The sequence below is a fragment of the Chelonoidis abingdonii genome, chromosome 1, assembly GCF_003597395.2.
Source record: "Chelonoidis abingdonii isolate Lonesome George chromosome 1, CheloAbing_2.0, whole genome shotgun sequence".
In the NCBI taxonomy this organism is placed as follows: Eukaryota; Metazoa; Chordata; order Testudines; family Testudinidae; genus Chelonoidis; species Chelonoidis abingdonii.
Genome location: NC_133769.1, coordinates 207,958,191 through 207,975,857, shown reverse-complemented (window position 1 = coordinate 207,975,857; position 17,667 = coordinate 207,958,191).

Genomic DNA, 17,667 nt, shown 5'->3' with positions numbered 1-17,667 from the left:
CCAGCAGAACTTGGCATTGAGGATGGATGTAAGAGGATGAGGTGGTGGCTCCACCTGGGGAAGGTGGCATGAGAGAAAGCATAGAGGTGCTTGATGTGGGAGTGGATAGGCAGATGATGAAGACTGGCATCATTGGTGGAGCAAAGGCTAGGGAACGACTGCTTAACAACTCAGTAGAGTTTTTGGGGTGGAGCTCTCTAGTGAGAGGCCTTAAAGGCAAGGAAAAACAGCCTGTTTTTGTTGCAGTGGAGCCAGCGGAGAGACACAAAGTGGGGAGGAGGGGTTGTGAGCTTTCTTAGACGGAGCATGATGTTGAACCTTTCACTTTAGTGCTGACTTTCATCACGTGATTGTTGGCATTTTGCCTTCCACCTACTCTAGACATCATTACACTGAATAATTAGTAATTAGAAAATAAGTTCTGATTTTCAGCTATTTTATACTGGCTGGTGAATTTAATCTTTATCAGAGATTTCATGAGTGACAAACTTCAGATTCAGATCTGAACTTTCCCATTTGGTTTTTGGATTGAGAGTCTTGATTTAGGGCCATCTCTAGTCTTTACTGGTAAGGGAAAGCTTTGTATCCTGTCATGCTACCAAATGCTTCTATGAGGAAGTGTTAGCCTTTTTGATTCATAGTGTTCAGGAGGGTTGTGATTTTATCACAAGGAATACATTGGTTTATGGAAAAGCAGTTGCATATAAGCATAATAATCATGCACCCAGCATTCTTTCTCCACCCTGTGAAAGATGCATTCTTGCTTTACAAAGGTACAATCAACACTGAGCTCAACTGATTATGTAGTTAACAGTTATATCAGCAGTTGCTAGTGAAAAAAACAATACAACTCTAGCTATAAATGTTATAATTAATCAGGCACAAAAACAGTAAGGCTTTTTCACGATTCCATATTCAGTTGTGGGATCCTTAGTTTGACAAGGTACTTAAGTGATAGTGCTGAAGATTTTTCTAATATACAAGGACATTTCACAGGTGATTTCTCAAAAACAGGAAGTCGTGAAGATTTATCATCAGAAATCATTCACATCCCTTCTGTTTCTATGTCCCCCACCCCCATGAGGTATAAATTAAGACATTATCACTGCAATATTTTTAGATGAATTTCTGCAGCATTGCCTTGCAGAGATGAAATAAAACAAGACCATTCTGAGAAAATATGGCATTCATAAATAATTCCAGCTCATCCACAGATTACAAAACAGGATGTAATTTGAACCATTTAGTACCAACTTACTAACCTTTAACAGCCTGTAAATCAAAAATTTATTTTTGCAGTGATGTAAATTACAGTGGTTCGATGGCTTGATTTGTTTTGTTTCACATAAGATGACTGTGAATAAGATCTTCCAATTTTCATGACAATATGGTTTTTAAAATATATTTTCTTTGAACAAGATAGAATGTCCTAGGGTGACCAGATAGCAAGTGTGAAAAATCGAGATGGGGGAGTAGGGTAATATGTGTCTATATAAGAAAAAGCCCTGAATATCAGACCTGTCTCTCTAAAATTGGGACATCTGGTACCGTATGTCCAGTACTTCTAGATGCTGACAGTCTGTGCTCACACACTGTTGAACTTTTAGGGATCTCATCATTCTCACTCAGTGTGAAACCTAACAAAAAGTGAATTGTTATTGTTACCACAAAGGCCTTGATCCTGTAATAATTTCAGCATGGGCACATCTCCACATCTTGGTGGCACTCCAGTGAAGTTAACGAGGCTCTGCATTGGTGCAGGAGTCTTCCAGGATAGACCCCATTGTAGAATCAAGGCTAAAGTTACCTCACATTCTTAGTGATAGAGGAAAAAAATTGATATTTCTGATACCAATGTGTGGCAACTGATTGCACTGTGGATTTTTTTAAAATGTCTGTAGGTCACCAGGCAATTATTGTTTCCTTTTCTGTGGTGAACAATAGCTGTGGGAGCTCCTGAATCCTGAAATCCATCCATTTAAAAAAAAAAAAAGAAAAAACAAGAACATAGGAATTTCCATATTCGATCACACTTATGGTCTAACTAGTTCAGTATCCTGTCTCTCTAACAGTGAGTGATACCAGATGCTTCAGAGGAAGGTGCAAAACCCCCACAGTAGGTGGATACGGGATAATCTGCCTCTAGACAGATCTCATCCTGGACTCTAATAGGGATTGGCTTAAGCTCTGAAGCACAAGGTTTAATGTCCCTTCCAGAAATGTCCACATAAATTATGAGAATTCTGGATACTCTTGATAGTCATATAAATGTCCAGTCTCATACTGAATCTTGTTGAGCGCTTGGCCTCAGTGACTGTCTGTGGCAATGAGTTCCACAGTTTGATGATGCAATGTATGAAAATAGGATTTCCTTTTATAGGTTTTGATTATAAACACAGATGAAATCATTTAATCTTTCTTCTTTTTTCCTGTACCAAATCCCCCTCAAATTGGTCTATTTAATTGTGACTACTATAAGAGTATTTTTTTTTTAAAAAAAAGACCCTTTTGCTGCATTAGCCTTTTATGAGATGTACAGTGCCTCCCAGTGCTTGAGAAGAGAAGGGCAACTTTAGAAATAAAATCATGAATGTTTAAAAAGAATAGAAGTGGACTTTATCATTATCTGATATGCAAACATTTCTACCTTAGAAGCAATATCAGTGGAAGCATGAGGGAGATAAATTTTTAAAAAATTAAATCCATGAAATTTCTCTTTAATAATATATGAGGTTACCTTAATAAGTCCTTATGGAAGTTATTACATTGGCAGCTAATGACTGGTTTTAGTTAATGACCCATTAACACATTAGCAAAGCAGCCACTAACTGTGATATTTGTAAGAATCCGTTTCAAAGGGACTATTAATATTAAAATCTGACAATGATTTATTAACCAACACATTTTAAGGCATCATTTTCTACCTGGAGCAAAGAGCATGCACTGAACTGGCAGTGCTGGGAAATCAGTAATTCCGTGTGGGTTAATAACTAGTTTTACTCCAATCAGCAGACATACATAAATTCAAATGCTAATACTTATACCCCCACCCTGATTTTATTGCTGAGGCAAGTCTCACTATAGGATGGTGAAATAAAACAATATTAGCACTGTGGTCTTCCTATGACAACCTGAAGATTTGAGTCCTGCAGATGTGAGACCCACTTCTGTCTAATTTGGCCCGTGAAAAAGACCTTCCATTTGTTCCTTGCAGGGATATTTAGGAAGCTAAAAAGAACATAAAGAAGGGGTATCCTCCAACTGCAGGCAAAAGATCTCAGCAGCTGAGGTCACTAAAGAACATTAATTTTCTATACCTGATAGGCATTCTTTGTGTGTGTGCCGGGGCGGGGGGCAGTTGAGTGGTTCCAATTCTGTATTGTAAACTGGTGTAGAATGCATCAGCATTCTCTAGTATGCTCCAGAACTCCAAAAAGATGTATCTCAGGTCTGTGGGGCTCCAGGGTTGCTGCTCTGTTGAGAACATCATTTTCACGGTCACTTCTGTCTTTGGAGAAAGTGAAGCTGCCTGAATTAGTATCCAGGCTTTCTTTGAAATTCATAATAGGTGGAAATGAAAATGGTCAGAAAGATGAGAGCTTGTGGAGGCACTGGGTACCACCCATATTCTCTTAACGTTCTTCTTCTCCAAATCAGTTCTTATCCTGCTCTCATCAACATACTGTTTGAGTGCCTCCCTGAAATGCATCTAGCAACTTGACTAACATCTGTCATGTGGTTTGTTCTCTCATCCTCTGCTCAGAGGGAGAGGTCTGCATAGCGCAATGTTTTCTGTTGGTAGTGTTACATACACAGAGAGAGAGAGTCTCCATGTGTGTATATTAGAGAATGCAACATCAAAGAAATGCACCCTGCATTTAGAGTCGAAAGTGGTGAGGTTTGTGAAGGCCCTTAGTTTCTGTGGGAGTTTGTTCCACAGTCTGGGACTGGTCCCTGGGAAAGTTCTTTCTCCTGCACAGATGAGTTTTACCCTTATTGTAGAAAGTTTTGTTGTGCCATAGGAGCAAAGTTGCTGACCATGATCTTCCTCACAGAGCTTTAAGCTCCCTCCTCAAAACATACTTTTTTTTCTTGAAGCCTATAAAGCCCATTTTTCCCTTCAAAGAAACCATATCTCACATGCAGGCACAGCTGAAAAATCAATATATGCTTGGAACCTCCATGATGCCAACCTGATCAATCATGTAACCTCAGAGTTACCCTCATTCACTCCCACTCTTAGTGTTTGTAATCAACATGCACCAAGTTCCACCTTAACTTAAACTGCAAGTTCTTGAAAACAGAGATTCTCTTTATTTTGGGCATCATATGTCGTTTAAGGAACAATCTTAATAAACATCATTAATAATAATAATACCTTGCTCTTATATAACACTTTTCATCAGTAGATTTCAAAATGCTTTTACAAAGGAGGGCAGTGTCACTATTTGCATTTCACAGATGAAGAAATTGCATCTGCCATTTTGTTGCCTGGTCAGCGAGTTTTGCGAGATGCATTTCCAACTCTTTGCAGTCAGCTTTGGACTTAACTATCTCAAGTCATTTTGTATGATCTGCAAATTTTGCCAGCTCACTAGTCACCCCCTCTTCCAGATAATTTATGAATATGTTGAACAGCACAGACCCTGGTACAGACCCTTGGGGGACCCGGCTATTTACATCTCTCCATTGTGAAAACCCTTTGTTTCCTATCTTTTAACTAGTTAATGATCCATGAGAGAACTTCCCCTCTTATCCCACGACAGTTTAGTTTGCTTTCAGGATGATGGACCTTGTAAAAGGCTGTCTGAAAGTCCAATACACTATATCTACTGGATCACCCATGTCCACCTGTTTGTTGGCATCCTTAAAGTATTCTAATAGATTGATGAGGCATGATTTCCTTTTACAAAAACCACATTGATTCTTCCACGACATGTTGTATTTATCTATGTGTCTGATAATTCTGTCTTTTACTATAATTTCAACCAATTTGGCTGGTATTAAATTAGGCTTCTCAGCCTGTAATTGTCAGGATCAGCTCTGCAGCCTTTCAAAAAAATTGTCTTTACATTAATTACCTCGCCAGTCATGTGGTGCAGAGTCTGATTTCAATAATAGTTTACATGCCATAGTTAGAAGTTCTGCAATTTGGTATTTAAGTTCCTTCAGAACTCTTGGAAGAATACCTGGTTCTGGTGAGTTATTAGGTATTACCTACTCTTCCTGGTTGCTGAATAGCAATGGGGAAGTTCTGGATCTACTCCTAGCTAAGACAGTCAGCATTTCATTTGTGGAGGATTGTGGGTTCTGGTTTCCTTTAAGGAAGCCTTTGTTAAGCCTCTGCTCAAAAAGCCATCTTCTCATACAGACTTGCCCATTATAGACCCATCTTGACTTTTTTTTTTTCACAGAAGTAGTTCAGAAACTTGTGATAAGACACAGATCTAGCAGAATCTGGAGTTTTTCCATGACCCCAATCAGTTTGGTTTCAGGTGTGGGTAAAGCACAGAAACTGTGCTAGATGCAATAGTTGATTTTATGCCAGCAGATGAAGAGCAGGTGTGTAGGCTGTATTTTGGGGATTGTTTGATTTGGTTTATTTTTGGCTCTTTTGGCTGCCTTTGATACGGTTGGGCTTGAGGTTTTTGAAACTTCTAATAAGGGATGGTAGAGCTGCCTTGTAATGGCTTCTCTCTTCCTTATATGATGGATTGCAGAACGCTAATGAAGAGGTGTGGGCTTTGATGCCTTCAGTGTGCTGATGACACCCAGATTTATTCTTCATCTCCTCCAGTTCAGAGAGTTTGGGTGAGCAATTTGGCCAGAGCCTGCATGAGACTGGGGCTTGGATGAGCTGGCTGAAGCTCAGTTTGATGAAGACTGAGGAAAACAACTGGAAGAATTGGCAGAAATTATATCAGCATGCTTGACTGCCTGCCATTTGTTGCTCAGCTCAATAACCTAAGGTTATCTTTCGAGAGCTGCCCCTGCTCCTCTGTGTTCAGCTAGCAGCTATTGCCAAGACTGCATTTTATCATCTGTGCTTGGCAAGCAGGGTACAACCATTCCTTCTGGATGTAGGCTAAATCTCAACACCATTTGAAACATTGGTGGGTGTGATGTGAAGGATAAGCCCCTGGCCTGGCTGCTTGAGGAGCACTTGTTTGGACCCAGGACTCTGTATCCCTGTTGTGCTAAACTCGCTTATGGCTCAGCTGGCCACAAACAGAGCAGTTTTTAGATGGCCCTGGGAACTGAGCCAAGGGAATATGGCATCAGCCTCTGGGAGCAAGGCCACTGAGCGGTGTTTATGAACATGCAATTAAACTGCATTGTAATAGGAACTTGCAGCGGAGAAGAGTTAAGGGTCCACAACCTGCCTTCACTTGTACATTCCATGGCATTTTTTCCATTTACATTTTGTTCTTGTCAACCTTTGTAGATGCAAAACAAGAATATTGCCGGTACAGTTAGTACAAATTGTTCAAACAGCCTTTAAAGAGAACTTAGATGTGATCTTTACATATTTACAGAGAGTAAAACTGGCTGCCACCTTTCTTCACAAGGTATTGAAAGTGGTTTTTACATAAAGGTAAGCTATTCTCTAAAATCCTTAGTAATGTTACCCCCTGGAACTATCACTATAACAATGAACATTCAAATAGATGGAGACATATAATTACTGACATTTTCAATTACCTAGATGGTTTTAGAGGAAGAAAGGGCTTGAGAACAAATGAAAAGAATCACTTCATAAATTAGAAGTTACAAATTACACTTGGAAAATCTCAGGTATCTGTAAGAAATTTTTATAAAATATTCAACATCAAAGGATACCTCAGTATATTAATACCATTGCCATGAGAGGAAGGATTGTCCACTGTTTCAGGCACTAACCCAGGAGTTGAGAGAGTGGTGTGTGTGTGAGAGAGAAGTCCTTCCTCTGCCACAGACTTCTTATCTGACCTTTGGCAAGTCACTTAGCCTTTCTGTGCCTCAGTTCTTCACCTGTTAAATGGCAATAATAGTGCTGTCTTACCTCACAGGGTGTTGAAAGGATAAATACATTAAAGATTGTGAGGTGCTCACATGCCATGGTAAGGGGAGCCTTATAAGTATCTAAGATAGATATATTACATGGAATAACTTGGATTAGACCTCCTCTGAGGTGACATCAACATACCATATTGAAATTGGTAGCTTGGAGCATGTCCTATATTACTTAACTTTGTGTGTTTAATAGCTGTGCATTCACTGTGAGATTTTCAAAAGTACTCAGCATTAGCCTAGCTCTTTTCCTATTGAAGTCATTGGTTAAACTCCCACTAACTTCAGTGGAAGCAGAGTCAGACACACAGCAAGTGCTTTTGAAATTTCCTCCGTAGTGTGCCACATGACTCAGAGAAGTATCATCCTTTAGTATTAAAATGTGTTATATAGTCAAGTATTTATATACCTGCCTCTGGAAATTTCCACTACATTCATCTGAGGAAGTGGGTATTCACCCACGAAAGCTCATGATCCAAAACGTCTGTTAGTCTATAAGGTGCCACAGGATTCTCTGCTGCTTTTGTGGAGTTATGTTTATTGCAGAGACAGCTGGGAAAGGTGGAGTAAATGGATCATTAGCTGAGCCTCAAAAAACTTCTCAGGAAGCAACTTAAATTTAACTAATCCCCTTCTTATCTTTCATCCTTAGACTTCTCCACTTCCTCTCCCTCTTTTCTATCCATCCTACCAACCACTCAGACCTCAGTATGGAGGTTACTTTTGACTCTTCCCTCTCCTTTGCCTCACAAATCCTGCTGCTGCTTCCTCCTCAGAATCGCCAAGATCCATGCTTTTTATTCCACCTCCACAACCAAATCTCTTGTCTATGTCCGTATTATATCCATCTCAACTTCTGCAGGATCCTCCTCTTTGGCTTCCGAAATATACACATATTTTCCCCCTTCAATCCCTACAAAATACATCCACTGAGGTCAGCTTCCTTCCCTATTAATTTGATGGCGTCTGTTTCCTTTTTGAATCCCTCTGCTGGCTCTCCATCTGCTAATAGTTTGTCACACCTTTCAAAACATGACACAACTCTGCCTCTCCCAGCTTATCTTCCCTTGAGAAGCTCCTTGCTGCCCCACATCATCTCCTTTCCACCACATTTCCAACGTAAACTTCTCACACAATCACGGTCATCATGCTTTCATTCACGGGGAACCCCATTCATGGAACAACTTTCCTGAGCCCATCTTTATGGCCCCTGTCTTCTTCACTTTTTAGTCTAGATCTTAATCCTTGGAGCACTGGCATTTTCTTCTGGCTTGGACAATACAGTTATTGGTTTGATAACTTTATGCTTTCTCATTTACTTTAACATTTGAAATTCAGCTGTTCCTTTCAGTAAAAGAGATTTCAAACCCAGGGAGCCTATTGCAGCTAACAAAGTACTGTGTAACACACTATTTAAAAATAGAACTGGACAGACATAGGACAGTTTAAAAATTGTAATGCTCAATATGATTTAGTTCAATTTATTTTCCTGATAGTCCCTCCAGTGTATCTTTCTATACATCTTCCTAATAGCCATTATATATAACTATCAGTAAACATTCAATAGATACTAGCAAGACCCCAATATAATCAAAATTTAGTAACTTCCACTTTATTACTAAATTCCACTTTATTATATCAGTCTTGGTTTTCCCCTCTGTGGATATTTTCTTCTGCTGTAGGAACTCAGAGGGCTACAACTGACAGAGGCTTGTGATAGGGTTAATACTTTCCTCTGTTCTGCTCAGAGGCAGAGAAGGTTAGCAGAGGGATCAATGTGATTAAAGCTGAAGGAGAGGAAAGATGTGCCTGTCTGCTTGCTTGCTGCCTGGATGTGGTGGTTGAAGGGTGGTGTATATGCAGCCTGGTTTCTGCAGATCTGGGTTGGATATTACCAGCGATGATCTTATGCTTGCATTGGAGGATTTTTTCACCTGTGTACCTGCCTCTGCAAACCTGCTGGTGTCTCCCTGAGCTAACGACACACCTGGCATTAAAGCACCCACCTCCCTTTTCCCTCTAGCTGCATCTTTCTGAAACAGAAAGCAAGTGTCAGTGGAGAACAGAAGCTAAAGGAGAGATAGATCACTTGCTTTAAGGACAATCAGACATATACACGCATTCTCCAAGCAGCTACACTGCTACCAGCAAAATAAGCTGGACTGATCTTCCCTCTTAGCTTGCAGCTTTAACCTTGTGGTTGATAAATAGGAAAACTGAAGGCAAAGAAAAGAGTGGAAAGCTAAAAGCACATAGCTGGGAGGAGAGAAAGGAGCAGGGGCATGTGGATATTGGCTATCTTCTTGTTCCAGAGCATCTTTAATGGTGAGCAATATAATCATTTAGTTTGTGATTCATTTTATTTCAGCTAATTGGGAAGGGTGTCAAAGGGAATAGGATGAATTTTTATCTTTTGTGTTTAAAGCATCACACTGGTTGTTAGCAGCTGTGAAGAGAAGGAAGAAATTTTTCTGTAATCATTTAAACTAGCTTACCTAGCAAAGTGACCGTCCATAACTTAACAACATATCTGCTACAACTGGAATTAGATGCTGCTGTTTGGGCATTAATGATCAGTGTTGTTTGGTTTTTTTGTGAAAGTACATTATTTTCTGAAACAGGTACACAGCTAACTATATGCCTTTCAGCAATGTGTTTATGTAATCTAAAGAAAAATTAATGTCTGTCTGTATTTTGATTTGATTGGTTTGGAATTACAGTTGTTACTTTGTCTTGCCACATGGTTTAAGTGAGGTTATACGTAATTTATTGTAAAAAGAGGAAAATATTTCAATTACGTCTTCTAAGAAATGTAATCTAGAGACAGTTTTCATGTTTATTGCACTTATGAATATATAATGGACACAAGCAAAAATTATTTAATCAAATTTACAGAATGTTGAGGAAACATACAGTTAATAAGTTGTCCAAGAGCACTACTAATTTCAGAGGACTGACAAGATTTTAATATTAAGTACTTTGCACAGGTAATCACTGGGTTTGTGGTTATTTTTAAATGTGGTAGTGTGGGTGAATTTGATGCTCATTAAAATATGTTCTTGTGCCTTGTTTTGATCTAGGCCTATGTTTGGATTAAAATTTCTAGAGCTGGTTAAGTCTAGTAGGGAAAAATGCTTTTGACCCATGCTTAAACCTCTAGATGAGTGTCTCCCAGGTGAATCATGTAGCCTCTTTGACTGCTTCCCCTCCTATAAACTGACATTAAAAATATTTGATTAAAGCGGCTGCCATTAAAAGCAAACAGTTATCAACCGTTAGCACATTGCTGTGTCTGAGATAACAGTTTTTCCTTATACTCACAAAAAGAAATAACTGTTAGCATATGTTGACTTTTTAATGAGTCACCATTACTTACATGTGGCAAAACAAAACAACAACAACAACAAAAACACCTGAGAATGATTAGAGGGCAGCTGAGGGTAAAAAAAATTATGAAATTAACAAGATGTGTGCCAGTGATTTTCCTGATCACTCTGGCCCCAATCCTGTGAGCTGCTCTGTGCAGGCAGACCCCTGCACCTATGCAGAGCTCCACAGAAGTCAATGATCGGTATGGGAAGAGCAGTGTCAGGATCACCATACGTTTCCCATGTAGGTAAATAGAATGAGTTTCCTTGTCCCTCCAACTGTCAAACTCTAGCAGATCTCATGTGTGGTATCCACATGTAGTGAATATATCTGAAAATGTAGGTCTTAACCTCTCTAAGCATAAGTTCCCCCCAACTGTAAAATGAGGCAATGATGCTTTAAACAGAAAAGGCATTGTGGGGACTAACAGTGGTTGTAAAGTGCTGTTTAGGTGTACAGTGTTATAAGGGTCATTCCGTTGCATAGGTAGGAATCAGAAGTTCTGGGCTCACAGCCCTGGGCATGTTCCTCTAAGCCACGTGACCTCTATTGCATGTCCTGTATTTCTCTTCCTCGCTATTAATTCCTACTTTCGTTTATCATTTTTGCCTTGCATTAGAAATTCATCCACTGATGTTATAATGATGTCACTGACGTCATGTTTAGTATGGAATATTTGTGACATCACAAATGGCATAAAAAAGTGGATGAAAACTTAATATGGAAGTGATCAGCAGAAAGAAGATAATTGTTGAGAAGTCAAGGTTCTGATGATGTATAGGGAAAAGAAGATAATTGTTGAGAAGTCAAGGTTCTGATGATGTATAGGGAAAATTAAAACTTCCAATGTGATGTGCACTCATTTTTCTTTCTAAACTGAGTGATTGTCAGTGGTTTTCCAGAATGAACAGCAGCTGATGCAAACATGGGGACAGGGACAGCCTGTTTCTTTTCAATTTTTTTACGACTGTTCAAGGAAGACACAGTAGATTATTTGTTTCTTTGTTTTTGTTTTTTTTCTGCATTTTCCATAAAACAAGATGGCAAGGATAATATTCTCCATTTTCCCTTGTCCTGTTTAACTTTCTCCAGGAACAGAGCACAGCTCATGGTGTGAGAAATAGTTGGGGTCAGATTCGGTCATCAGATGTACTCCAAATAACTAAGTGGAGATGGTGGGACTGCTGGGGAAAGCAGATGGCAATTCCCCCAGATGAGCAGATGTATTTTATATCGGTTTTTCTTTTCTCAGCTTTACACCCCACCTTTACAATTCTCCTCAGCAACTCTGTTTCATAGCTGCACTGCTTTCTCCCCATCACATATATAAAAGACTTGGGAAGATTCACAGTCAGAAATTTTCAAGCAGCAGACGTGCCTCTTCAACAGCACGTCTACATAGGTGGAAGCCATTTGTGGACGACAAAATTACAGAGAACACTCTGCATCTCCTGAGACATGCAGAACTCTGCTCTTCCTGGCTCCTTCTGCATGCCGATTCTGACCAGAGAAGAATTGGTCCACATAAAGGGTTCAGTTCTGCTCTCATTTATATAGATACAACTCTGTTTAAATCAGAGGAGTTCCAAACAGGTAAATGGAGGTAGAATTTGACTCGAGACCAGGGATAAACTCCTTCTCACATAATTACAGTATTTAATGGATTGCACTGTAAGAATTACAGTTAAAAAGAAAGGTCTGCAGACCGCTGAGACTGTCATTCATTTTTGAAAAAGCCTCTTGGAATCTGCAAGACCCCAAATTTCCTCACAAGCTCCTGTGGCATTTTTAAAGGATGTGGCTGTATATTCCACAAAAACTAGAACCTGAATCTTCCTAGATCACAGTTATTTATTCTTGATTACTCAGCCTCTTTTATAATCAAACACTTAAAAATCTGACTGACACCATTGATAGATTTACTAGTGAAATTCCCATGGTCTGCATAAGTCACTGATTTTGATACTGCTGCAATAGTAAAGCACAATAGGTTGGGTTTAAAACAGAATTTCAGGCTCAGGTTTTTAATGTCTTCTTGTTGTGCATACATCAGACACGTAAAGGGCAGAGTACTCCTCTTTATGGGTGTTCTAGATGTGCATCTATAGTGCTGTAATACTTCTATAGCTTCTTATACTCCTGTCTAGTTTCCAGGTCCAGGACTAACCACCATCTGCCATCTGTGCATTTCCTGTAATCAGGGCTGGTGTTAGTGGGTAGCAAGCAGGGCAATTGCACAGGGCCCCACACCACAGGGTGCTCCCTCAAAGCTAAGTTACATGGTCGGGCTTCAGCTTCAGCCCTGTGAAGCAGGGCTCAGGCTTCTGCTTTGGCTCCTTAGTTTCTGCCCAAGGCCCCAGCAAGTCTAATACCAACCCTGCCTGTAATACTGTAAGCTCAACTCTATGCAAGATAAAGTTGTCTGAAACCTTGGACACACTGTTCTGACCCTCCACCCTCAGTTACCTTATATGCAGTTTTTCCTCAGCTCTATCACAAGAACATGTTGTTTTATATATGAAATTAGTCATCCTCTCCTACGTTTCTCTTCTTTATAAAAGAAAAAAATAATGCTAGATATTCTTCCAAATCCTGAGGCCCCCTAAAATTTCACATAAATGTAGATGTTTGTATCTTTACATGTTATGATTCAAAAATTGCCCCAAACGGACACGTTTTCTTGAATTCTTACAGTTCTAGTTACCATCCTTTCAGCCAATGAGAACTGAATGAGCTTCCTACTAAAGTCTGTTAGTGATATTCTTTAATCATTACAATTAGTTATTAGCAGAGTTGGTCAGAAATTTTGGAAATTTCACAATTTTGATTTGAGGAAATTGTTGACATTTTGAGGGAGCGGGGAATTGAATTTTTTCATAACTTTTAAAAAAAAATGTTGTCCTGATGTTTGATCAGTTCTAATTGTCTAGGAGGTGTTTTTTGTTGTTTGTTGTTGGGTTTTTTCTTTTTTAATAGAAAAACTTGATAATCTCTGAGGCAACAAAAGGAATTTTGGGAAGAAAAGTTCCCAAGAGAATATGAATTACATATACAATCTTAATACCATTTTTGCAGGTACTAGGTTCTCCTATACTCAATAAGAAATAGGTTCTTTTTAAAAAAAATTCTGCAGGACATTCCTAGAACTCTAGAAACAGAAGCTGCTGAAGGAAACAGAAACTTCAGTGAAAATACTCATAGAACAACCATTTTGTTTTTCTATGTGCTTTCAACTTGAGTAGTTTTAACATGAATACTATAGTAACATTTATGATGCATTGATTCATGGATATATCATGACTAATAAACCAAGGGTGGGCTCCATGAAGGGACTTAGGCATTGCTATGCCCAGCATTATGGCACCTTAGTTTTAAGTTCCTAGAAAATCACAGGAACAACACAACAATCCGCAAAACTGAGTTAGGCTCCTTATACAATGAAGAGGAAGAGATAGGCACCTTAGAATGCAATATTTTTGCATATTATCTTCATGGAGTAATGTATGCTTTGTGGGGAAGATGAGGAAATTAATCATACATATCCCCTGGCATTACTGGGAAAAACAAGACATCTTTATATCAAGGAATCTTTCCAATGCTTGCACAACGGAGGACATATAGATTGTATTAGTCCAATTTGTTTCATTATTTTATGTTCCAAACTCATTGTCTTTCACCATTAAGTTAATAGCAATATTTATAGACCTAGAAATGGCTTTCAGTTCTGAGGTATCCCATTGAAAATACTTGACTTGTGCTGCTTAAATTCAACTTATTTTGATCAAAATGGCTGATTGTGAGTTCATGAAAATAAGTGTTAAACCAGTTGTGAGTGAACAGCAAAAGATTTAGAGATTGGTTCTGACAAGCATTCAAAACTTATCTGAACCTCTTTGGTATGAAATCAGACATGGAATCTTGTGGTTCTACTTGCTTCCAGTCAGGTTGGAATATGGCAAGAAAAGTCCCCCTCTCCTGCACCCTTCACACCACACACACTTTTTGAATGCATTCTCTTCTAACAATGGCCCAAACTACAAATCTCAGGATCATATGAAAATGAGGGAGGAGGGGAGTTTATCAAGCTTTTTTATTTTCAATATTCAAATAGGATTGATTTGGATACAATTTGAGATTTGGGTAAAAGTTTGGACTGGACTTTATTTTAATCTAATTCATTCACCAATTCTTCATTTTAGCTACCAACAAATTTTTCTGATAAGCCTTTAGCTTAATAAAAAATGAAACAATTTGGTATATATTGCCATCTTGGGTTTTTTTTCAGTTGAAAGAATTGTAACTCTTTTCAATGGTACTCAAAGCATCATGACAGGTAAATAATATTACTTGTAAAGATTGCCCTTAATGTTAGCTCTGTTTCCATTACAGAGTTGCACCTTTAGTGGTTACCTTTACCTAGATGAGAAATTGATCATCAATAATGACCAAAAGATGCAAAAGAGTTTCAGAAGCTGGGAGATGACTGATCCATGATAATGATCACTGGAGGTCTGTCTTCTTATTCATCTAGCCTTTTCACTCATGTTAACTTCTCTACTCTTCTGACCACTTTCTCACAGTAAATTCAGCCCTGCCTCTAAATACTATTCTTATCTTTTAGAAATTGAATTTGGAAAGCAGGTACATTTAATAAACTGCAGTGAGGTGCTCTGTTCAAATTGCTGAGTTCTCCAGTAGAAGAGATTTGGGTGAGCTTCCTAAAGCCTTTAGGTAGTGTCATGGTCCTATGTCTGATTAGGTTGATTATCTCTATTATTTCCAATCAAATCAGTCTTTGTGAAAGGTTTTCACAGAAGTCCTTGAGGCCCAAATCAGTGTTGGCTTATAGTAGATAGGTCCTCATACCTTTGTCCATAAAGGAAAGGGAATTTTACTTCAGGACCCAATACATCATCTCTGTAAGACTGGTCCAATCTTGTATTTCTTATTAGAACGTTAGATGTTCAGCCCGTTAGAATACAACAATCTACTCAACCTTCTTTATAGTCATTTTGAGTCCACTTTTCTTTAAATCATGATGTGAGGACTTCAGTCATTCAGTCAGAGATTATGGGTCTATTACAGGAGTGGGTGGGTGAGGTTCTGTGGCCTGCAATGTGCAGGAGGTCAAACTAGATGATCATGATGGTCCCTTCTACCCTTAAAGTCTGAGTCTATGAGATTGCTGTAGTCATTTTTTGGATGTGCTATCAAAATCAAGTATCTAACAACAATACTTCCCATCAAGAATGGGAACAGAGTATATAAAGGATGTCAGGCTAGTTTGCTGACCTTACCACTCAAACCTTCCTGCATTTGTTATTCAGAATGCTGAATTTTGTGCTTTTTGTCCTAGACTCAGTAGTCTTTTTAGCTTAGGTTGTGTTGGTCCAGGACACACTATATTTGGAGTATGTGTGGGCAGAACTGTCAGAAAATGTTTTGTTCTGGATGCTGTACTGGAATCTGGCCCAAGTGTTTCAGGGTCTTAATGAGTTCCCATTACAATAATTTTCTGCGTTCATGTTCTATAAAATACATCATCTGGAATGCTAAGTGTTTAAAAATGTAGGGGACAGATCCTCAGCTGGTGCAAACTGCCATAGCTCCATGGAAGTCAGTGGACATATTGCAGTTTTCACCAGCTGAGGATATGCTCCTTAGACTCTGTAAGGTGACCACTGAAAGTTAGAAAGTAAGGGTGATATATACTTACTGTGCAGAAGGTGAGCATGAGGTCTGGGTGCCCCTTACATCCCACTGAAGCCCTATTTTCCAGTACTAAGAGAGATTTATGTGGTGGATAGGGCTTGTGCTGGCCTTCTACACAGGGTTGAATTTAATTTAATGATCTTGCTTTGATACTGGTCTTTCTGATGGAGCCTAAAACAGCTTTTCTGTCTGATAGAGGTGATCTGATGAAGGACCACAGAGGAACTATGGCAGCTGTTTTGATTTTTCCAGAAAAGACACAATTTATATTGTGTATATATAGATACAAATATAAAATTTTGACATTTTTCTGGAAAATTCTTGGATTGTTTTGGTAAGATTTAAAAAAAATATTATTTTTCCATATCCTTAATCCACAATGTTCTTTTTCAGTAAAATATACTAAAAGAGAGGCTTGGCAAACTAATAAAACAAAAAAATAAAAATAAAATTCTTCCCCTTGGATGAAAATCTAATGCACCCTAAATCCCAAACGATGAACCTGGCCATTCTTGGCATCCAGACTTGAAACAGTGCATGCTAACTATGATCATGTGGCATTTTTCTGTTCTCTGATTGGTTGACTGAAACAAACAAAAAGAAAGAAAACAAAGCAATTCAAAGATGGGTGAATGAATAAGTCTGGCCCAAACCTTTCCCAAAACTCATTCACATGAGTATTAATCAGATTTCGCTTGTCACCAATGCTTTTGCAAACTAAGAAAACAATTTATGGAAAAGATACTATTCAGGGTATTGAATCCCATCAAAGCAAACTGGCTTTTTTTTAAAAAAAAATTGCACCCCCCTCACTTGTCTCCACCCAGTATTCTCCAGTCTACTTTAGGAAACATTTTCCCCACTTAGCCCCATGAGCAATTAGTCCCTGCCCCCTATTAGACCCAGCTATACTACTTTAAATTGAAGAACTGAGATCCTCCTGCCTTTCCTGACCACAACCCCAGCTATAAGATGATGCAGAAAATGAACCATTTGTCCCTGATGCAATTTGCTGATTTTCATTTTGGTTTTTAGCTTCCTTAAGAATTACAACTGGAGGGGCTTGGAACAGGTCCCATATGAGGAGAGATTAAAGAGGCTAGGACTTTTCAGCTTGGAAAAGAGGAGACTAAGGGGGGATATGATAGAGGTATATAAAATCGTGAGTGATGTGGAGAAAGTGAATAAGGTAAAGCTATTTACTTGTTCCCATAATATAAGAACTAGGGGCCACCAAATTAAATGATTGGGCAGGAAGTTTAAAACAAATAAAAGAAAGTTCTTCTTCACACAGCGCACAGTCAACATGTGGAACTCCTTGCCTGAGGAGGTTGTGAAGGCTAGGACTGTAACAAGGTTTAAAAGAGAACTGGATAAATTCATGGTGGTTAAGTCTATTAATGGCTATTAGCCAGGATGGGTAAAGAATGGTGTCTCTAACCTCTGTTTGTCAGAAGGTAGTGATGGACGGCAGGAGAGAGATCACTTGATCATTACCTGTTAGGTTCACTCCCTCTGGGGCACCTGACATTGGCC